At 38.2% G+C, this 7,497-nt stretch overlaps 2 non-coding genes and 1 pseudogene across 2 annotated transcripts; all 3 read right to left on the reverse strand.

Annotated features, from left to right (window-relative positions):
• Window positions 1–2,121: 2,121 nt before the first annotated feature.
• On the reverse strand, window positions 2,122–2,195 carry TRNAT-AGU. Its single transcript has one exon. It is a non-coding gene; the product is annotated as a tRNA-Thr (tRNA).
• Window positions 2,196–2,206: 11 nt separating this feature from the next.
• TRNAS-GCU lies at window positions 2,207–2,288 on the reverse strand. Its single transcript has one exon. It is a non-coding gene; the product is annotated as a tRNA-Ser (tRNA).
• A 3,618-nt stretch (window positions 2,289–5,906) lies between these two features.
• LOC122668417 lies at window positions 5,907–7,238 on the reverse strand (annotated as a pseudogene).
• Window positions 7,239–7,497: the final 259 nt, after the last annotated feature.

Here is a 7,497-nt window from a genome sequence, read left to right on the forward strand (position 1 = left end):
CCTGAAGTGGGGTTGGCGCTAGCTAGCTAGGGATCTTAATTAAGAAAATATTGAATTCTAAATTCCTTTTCCCTCTTCTTTAGAGGCCACTCACTTATAGTTGAGAATATATATGAGATTCCCCTTTTCTTGCTTAAGTACTAATATCATCTCTCTAATCTATTTATGTTTGAACTTAGGGTATGGAACACTAAGCCTTGGACCAATGCCAAAGAAGTAGTCTATTTTGAAAGGAATATATTGTCATACTTGTGCTTTGATCTCACTTTTTTATTTAATGGTTTCTTATTTCTTGGCCCATATAGTATGTAAAGCTCAGGAGGGGAAGCCTTTACCTACTTTGGAATACTACTTTCTGTTTCCTTTACTTTGGAAATAACCCTATTGGGATTCTGTTGGATTTTGTTTTTTACTTTTTAATTTTTGCATGAGTACAATTTGAAATTGAATGTTAATCATCATTAGGGCATTGTTGGAAAACCAGGTCTTGACTTGGACGAATCATCTAAATTGAATTTTAGAAAAATTAATCAAGTGTCTTGAAGACTTGATTGGGCTCCTCTCCAGCGATCCCCCCCCCCCGTGCACAGGGATATGTGCCTACGTGGAGCCTGGCATGCATCCCCATGCACGACCAACAGCCCAGCCGTTAGATGCCTCATTGGGTTCTCATTGGGCACTGGGGTCGCGGGAGGGGAGCCGGATCCCTTGAAGACTTCTCAGGGTTAAAAAGTGACGACTTCGTCCAAGTCTTCGTGAGTTGCTTGTGACTCGGTGTTTACTTGAGTCGACCAAAACTTTGGCCGAGTTTGGTCATGCCCTCCCCCCCCACACACAAATTTCTTGTCATTACACCATAGTTATGGCTATGTATTATTATTCTTATCTTTGCATGGATTAATAATTTGGGCACGTTTGTGCATGCGCTAAATATTAGTTGTGTCTACAACTGTTTAACTAGGGAAGTGGCTGAGATCCATTCCCTAGCCTGGACGACCCAGTCAATGGCATGTGAGACCGGGTCGATTTCCACTCCTTGGTATTGGATACCATATATCCATACCTTGTGTTTATCATGTTATCTATCTGTCTTATGTATTTGATTTTTCTTTGTTTGGCATTGGGCGCATATGAATGAATAGTCTTCTTTCTACCCAAAAAATATATAATTTGGGCAAGAGATCACTGTTTGGTTGTGTGGCTCCTGCACCAGTGCGGGGGTCAATGAAAGCGTACAGGGGCATCAACATAAATGGAATTTTTTATTTCACAAGTGCAGGGTGGTAATTTAACACCCTACTGTGTCTGGGCGTAGAGATCACGCGATCAAACAATGTTCTTTTTCCCTAATAATTTATATACATTTATTACATTTTGAAAAAGAAAAAAAAAAAAAGAAGGAAAACATGACTCACCTGAGTGATATTTAGAATACTTTTTTCTGTTTTCTTTAATTTGGAAATAACCCTTTTGGATTCTGTTAATTTTTGTTTTTTTTTTTTTAATTTTTGCATGAAACCTTTGAAATTATATGATAATTTAGGCAAGAGATCATTGTTTGGTCGTGTGGCTCCTGCACCAGTGCGGAGGTCAATGAAAACGTACAGAGGCATCTACATAAATGGAATTTTTTATTTCACAAGTGCAGGGTGGTAATTTAACACCCTCCTTTGTCTAGGCGTAGAGATCACGCGATCAAGCAATGTTCTTTTTCCCTAATAATTTATATACATTTATTACATTTTGAAAAAGAAAAAAAAAAAAAGGAAAACATGACTCACCTGAGTGATATTTGGAATACTTTTTTCTGTTTTCTTTAATTTGGAAATAACCCTATTGGATTCTGTTAATTTTTGCTTTTTCATTTAATTTTTGCATGAAACCTTTGAAATTATATGATAATTACCATTAGGGCATTTTGCTTAAAAAAAGGAAAACAAGACTCCCTGAGAACGAATTTTTGCATGAACCCAATTTTTGTTGAGAACGAATAGGCAGTAGAATTCAGAGAAGAACAGAAAGGAACTCCAACAAGAAAATAAAATATCAAAGTAGTGAAAGAAAGAATTGCTTCCACTGAGATGGAGAAAAAAATATTTAAAAAAACAGACTTCTAGCAAATGCTTTCATTGAGAGTTAAACTCAAGACCTCCCGCTTACTAAACGGGTACTCTAACCAACTGAGCTATGAAAGCTAAATCAGAAACGTCGCCTGAGAGATTCGAACTCTGGCGGGGAAACCCCATGTACTTAGCAGGCACACGCCTTAACCACTCGGCCAAAGCGACGGTTATGCTTCAACTCTCAAGTTTTCGGTATACTCTTATGGTAGAAACCCAGTTCGGTACACAGCACCATCCTGGATAAACCTGAAACTTGGTTGGACGAGGCCACGCCAGCTTAAGCCTTAAGGTTGAGGTTTGAATTTGTACCCTTTGGACCGGCTATGGTTGACCCACTCCAGCCTGTGTTAATTCACTTGTACCTCTATAGTCATGTGCTAATTCGAGTTCTGCAGCGACTACAACCATCACTCTCAAAGGAATCCACCTGAAATCTCTTGTGTTAGTGTTCACACAAGGAATTAGGTTCCAAAATAGAAACTTGTGATTAATATAAATATATATTATAATAGCTAAATGAAATATGCGAGGGGAATCGTAGTCAGGCTGCGTGGTCCTTACATCAGTTTGGAGGCATCCAACAAGGGTGAGATTTTTTATTTTATGGTGGTAGGGTGGTTATTTCACCCTTCCTGTGTTGGGCATAGGTGCCACGCAACCTCACAACATTCTTCTTCCAATAAATTATTGGGAAAAGATGCTCTGAGCTGCTAGGTAGAGTATGACACAGTAGCACTGGTGTCTCTCTCTCTCTCTCTCTCTCACATGAAATATCCTCGCTACCCTCCAATATACGATATCATTTTACTGCACCATAGGTATGGTTCCCTATACCGCTTGCTCGTAGAACCCTCTCTCTAAAATGTTATACCTATGTATATACCCAACATGTGTATTATAAATCTATTGGGTTAAACATTGGAAAAATTAACCTTGAAATGGGTTATGAAATGTGTAGCAGTTCAATGGACATTTTCTATTCCAATAGAACTGTCTTGTTTGGAAAACCCCTCATTTTAAGGAGTTAGTTGCTAATGCATTGATCATCCACTAATTCAAATGTTGTTTCCAACATTACCCTTATTAGTTAGGTTTATGTAATAGACAGAAACAATTATAACAAATGAATACAACAAAAATGAGTGGATGACTAAATAGGGGCATTATAGAGAATCTAACAAAACTTCATATCTTGGCCAGGGAAAGTAAAGAACTTTGCTAGTGTACTTGCCTGATCGAGAATTGAAATGATGGGAAGGATTGGTTGGGTGAGGTAATGAATTGAATGAAGGAGATTTCTGTCTGTATTTGGTTTGTGAACTTTGTCTGGATGTGGGTTGGTTTCTTCCTTTAATTAATACTGCAGCTTCTGTTGTTGTGGAGGATATGGAGGGGGTGGGGGGGGGGGGTGTTGGGTTCTTCAAGCAATCAAGCCCAAACCTTACAATTAATAAATAGAGGCAAGATTCTGAAACCCAATTGACGAGTCTCAATGCCACAGTTATTGTTAATTATACCTTGTGACCTGCAAAAACATTGACATATCACAGATTTCCATCTGGGTTCAGTTTCTTTCGCATTGTGAAGTAGTAGGAAATCTGAAGAACCCCTGAGGGTACTGTTTTCTAAATCACTCGATCTTTCTGATATGTCTAATGTGGAAGAGGAAGAGCTTCAAAGAAGAAGACTGTCTCAACAGGAAAACAAACGGGTTGATCTGATGTAGGAAAAAGGTAAAGATAGTCTCCACCGGATCGACCAGGGTTCTTGGGAGACACGTACCAGTGCGTGCTACTTGTTCCTCCTCCTTGGCTCCTACATATCTTGGATTGTTATGGAGATAGTGGTTTCCATGAGAAAGCATGAGTGGGCATTCCCTAGTTGTAGGCTTTATATTTTGATCAAAGAAAGAGAGAGAGAGAGAGAGAGAGAGAGAGATTTTCTCAAAAAACTGGGCTCATTTCTATCTAGAGATAACGGCCCATTTATGGTAGGGACAATTTCATACATCTACGAAATGAAAAAACCTGTGCATGCAAGAAGCATGACGCCTGTGCCCAGACACAAAGGGGAGCAAAATCAATGCCTCACTCCCCTGAAAAAGGAAAATATTGCCCATGTTGATGCTTCTGTGCATGTTCCCATTGGACCTACACACGTATAGGGGCCACGCTCTCCCCATAGGAAACATTTCCCCCACAGAAACTAGTTTTCTTATCTCGTAGATTTACGCAATTTTCCCTTTATGTTAATCGGCCAAATCCAAATTACTGAGAGGGATCATTCATAAACCCACCATTCTCTCCTACTATTACATGCAGACCGAAGTCAAACCATTTTTCGAGAGGTTATACAAGGACCCAATTTCTCTCAATCCATGGTGAAGAAAAAATATCTTCATCCACCCTATTTGACCCTAACCGTCTGATTGGATTTGAGAAGGGTATTTTGGACCAAAAATGATAAAGGATGGAAGTTAATGATGAACTCAGAGCACAATCATAGCATCACAACATATTGGTAGGTGAATAGGCAAAACTTGATCCCTTTTAAATTACCAAAAATCAGATAAAATTATAAATTTACCTGTTGTTAATTGGATATGGGCCGGGTAACTATAACTCTGATGCTTTACAAAAAAATCTGCGTACATTATGACTTTTTCTAGACCCCATAGTCATGGAAGCTTCGTGCACTGTGTATGCCTTTTTAAGAAGAAAAAATAAGAAGAATAAAGTGAAATCTTAGGAGGATTAATTAGGTCATCTATTTTAATTTTGAAAATTAGAGTTTCTAATTATTTATGTGTTTTGTGATATTTAGTGCTCCTATGTGTGTGTCAATATGGGTATGTCAATGTGATAGAAGACCACACATCCATCTCATTGATAAAATTTCAACCCAAAATTGAGAGAAAAACACTTAAAAATTTGATATCCAACCATATTTTGACATGTGTAGGTTGTGAAGCATTAAACACCATTATCAGTAATGCACATTTTTCGAGTATACATGTAAAAATGACACTATTACCCTCATTGAAAAATATGTATGATACTAAAAGAGGAGGGGGGGAGTAAGGTTAAAAATTATTTGACACTTGAATGGTTTTAATAAGAAATTCCCTTCAACTTATGTTTCTTTTTTTTTTTTTGGTAGACCCTTCAACTTATGTTGCTCTTATAGTAAGTGTGACTGGAGAATAGGAAAAAAGAAAAGAAAAGCTTATAATAATGTTTTTATTTTTGGGTGAATAGCTTATAATAATGTTATCGGGCCCAATATAGATCCAATCTGTTCCATGCACATTCCAATAGTCCATACCCATGGCCTGTGCAACAAAACTGTGAGCCCCTCCAAACTATTTCAATTTTTTGACCCCTCTCGATGTTATTCTATTGAACTGACAAAAAAAAAAAAAAAACCTTGATATAGTACTAGTGTGTGGTGTGTGTGCTCTAGTAGTAAATCAAGATCATTACCTGATTTTATCTCATAGCATTTCCATTTGTTAATAAAAAACCCTAATTGTTTAAACCAGAAATACTGCCAGCAATGCCTCGTGGTCTTGGTGATGTTGATCTTGTCTGGTAAATGTGTATGCCTCCAATCTTGTTTCTGTAATTGGAATAACCTCCAACCCTGTGAGAAAAGAACTCTAGATTTGGTGTAAAATTGCAACCCAAAATGAGTGTGCTTGGATGTTTATCATCTGTTACAATGACAAAACTGAGATGTAGTATTAGGAACACTGGCTTAGAATAGGAAATAATGCCCCTATTCTCAAACATTGCTTGGCAGACATAAACTATTGCAAAGATGATGAGTTCCTAACAAGTGAGATGGAGGACAAGAACCATGATGCCCTAGGTGGTTTGTTTCTCCAGCAATGCAGAAAGATAAACAAACATCTTCCTTTGATTTACACCTGAACTGCAAAAACATGTACATGTAGTCATCCAGGTCCCCTTCTGCTGCAAAAAGAGTGGTCAATCCACAATAATCGTCGAGGCCCTAAAATCCAATCCCAATCAAACAACATGAAATCCATCATCAATTGAAGATCAATCCATCCATCCATCCAAAACCCCAGTTGTATAAATCAAATCCATTGTGTTAGCCAAGGAAGGAAGCCATTGATTCAATGTCACATACAAAGGAATCAGACCTCCAGGGGCAATCAATCATATCATTAAATGGTGCCTCAAGGTTCAGAGCAGTTGTTATAATTGTCACATTTTGTTCTCTCATCCTTGTAGCAAAAATCCCTGTGCCAACAACAAAGGCCAGACCTATTCTTTCTTATCTCCCTATGTTTGACTGCTAAAACATCACTTAACCATTCCCTTCTCCATTTCGAAACATACATTGCACTTGCTACTACCCCGCCTGGGATTTTTTCTTGACAAGCAGCCACAGCTCTTGCACTGATAATTGCGCCACTGAACATTTCTATCCTCCAGAAATTTCCAAAGGGACTCATTGATTGGGAAGGGCTACTGATAGAGTTTTTGATCATGAGCTTCTGGGCTATGTTCCAATCATCCTTGCAGGAAGATCCCATGTCTTAGTTCATGTACTCTTCTCTTTCATTTTTCATCAAAACATAAGCATGTCGTATTGTGTTATAAATCCTCTGTATTATAAATATTGTGATCTTGGTGACTCTGTTTCCTTTTGGGATTACATACTTCTGAATCTCCTCAGTCTGAAATAGCTAATCAAGGGGTCTTCCCTCATAGTATTAGTCCTGAATCTATCTACTCCAGGTAGTCCAATCTGTCTAAGAGATATATGAGCATTGTATAGAGGCTGGATCACCTTCTCCACTACGGAATTCATATCCTCTGTTTTGGAAATATTCATTTTGTCCAAGGTGCCAGTGCTCTTCTCCAGCTTTTGTACTGTGGTCTCTAGCTTGTCCTGCAAACTAGCCATCTCGGACATAACTTCATCAACCCTATCAGATAAAGGTTTTGCATCAAACCAACATAAGCATCCTCCACATGATAAAAATACAGCAAATGTCTTCATCGTGGAGGAAGAACCCAGTGAAGTAGAACAAGCCCACCAAACAAGACCTGAAGTGAACCCATTATTTTTGAAAACCTGCATCTTGGAAAGCCGAACCTCCTCATCCCTAACTAGAAAAACCTCCTTTTCTTTCTCAAAGTTCTTTTATATATTTACCCTCTGCAGACTGCAATGGTTTGCCAATCTGAACAAGATATAGAACTTCCTGAAATGAGCTAAAATGTTAATTGTCACACTAATAAGAATTTGTTGTATTTATGAAGCTTCAAATGTGTTTTAAAACATTTGCTTTTGCATGGTTGTGGCCTTCAAGGTTCAACCCCATAACCCTGGGTTGTGC

Source organism: Telopea speciosissima, chromosome 7 (genome assembly GCF_018873765.1).
Source record: "Telopea speciosissima isolate NSW1024214 ecotype Mountain lineage chromosome 7, Tspe_v1, whole genome shotgun sequence".
In the NCBI taxonomy this organism is placed as follows: Eukaryota; Viridiplantae; Streptophyta; class Magnoliopsida; order Proteales; family Proteaceae; genus Telopea; species Telopea speciosissima.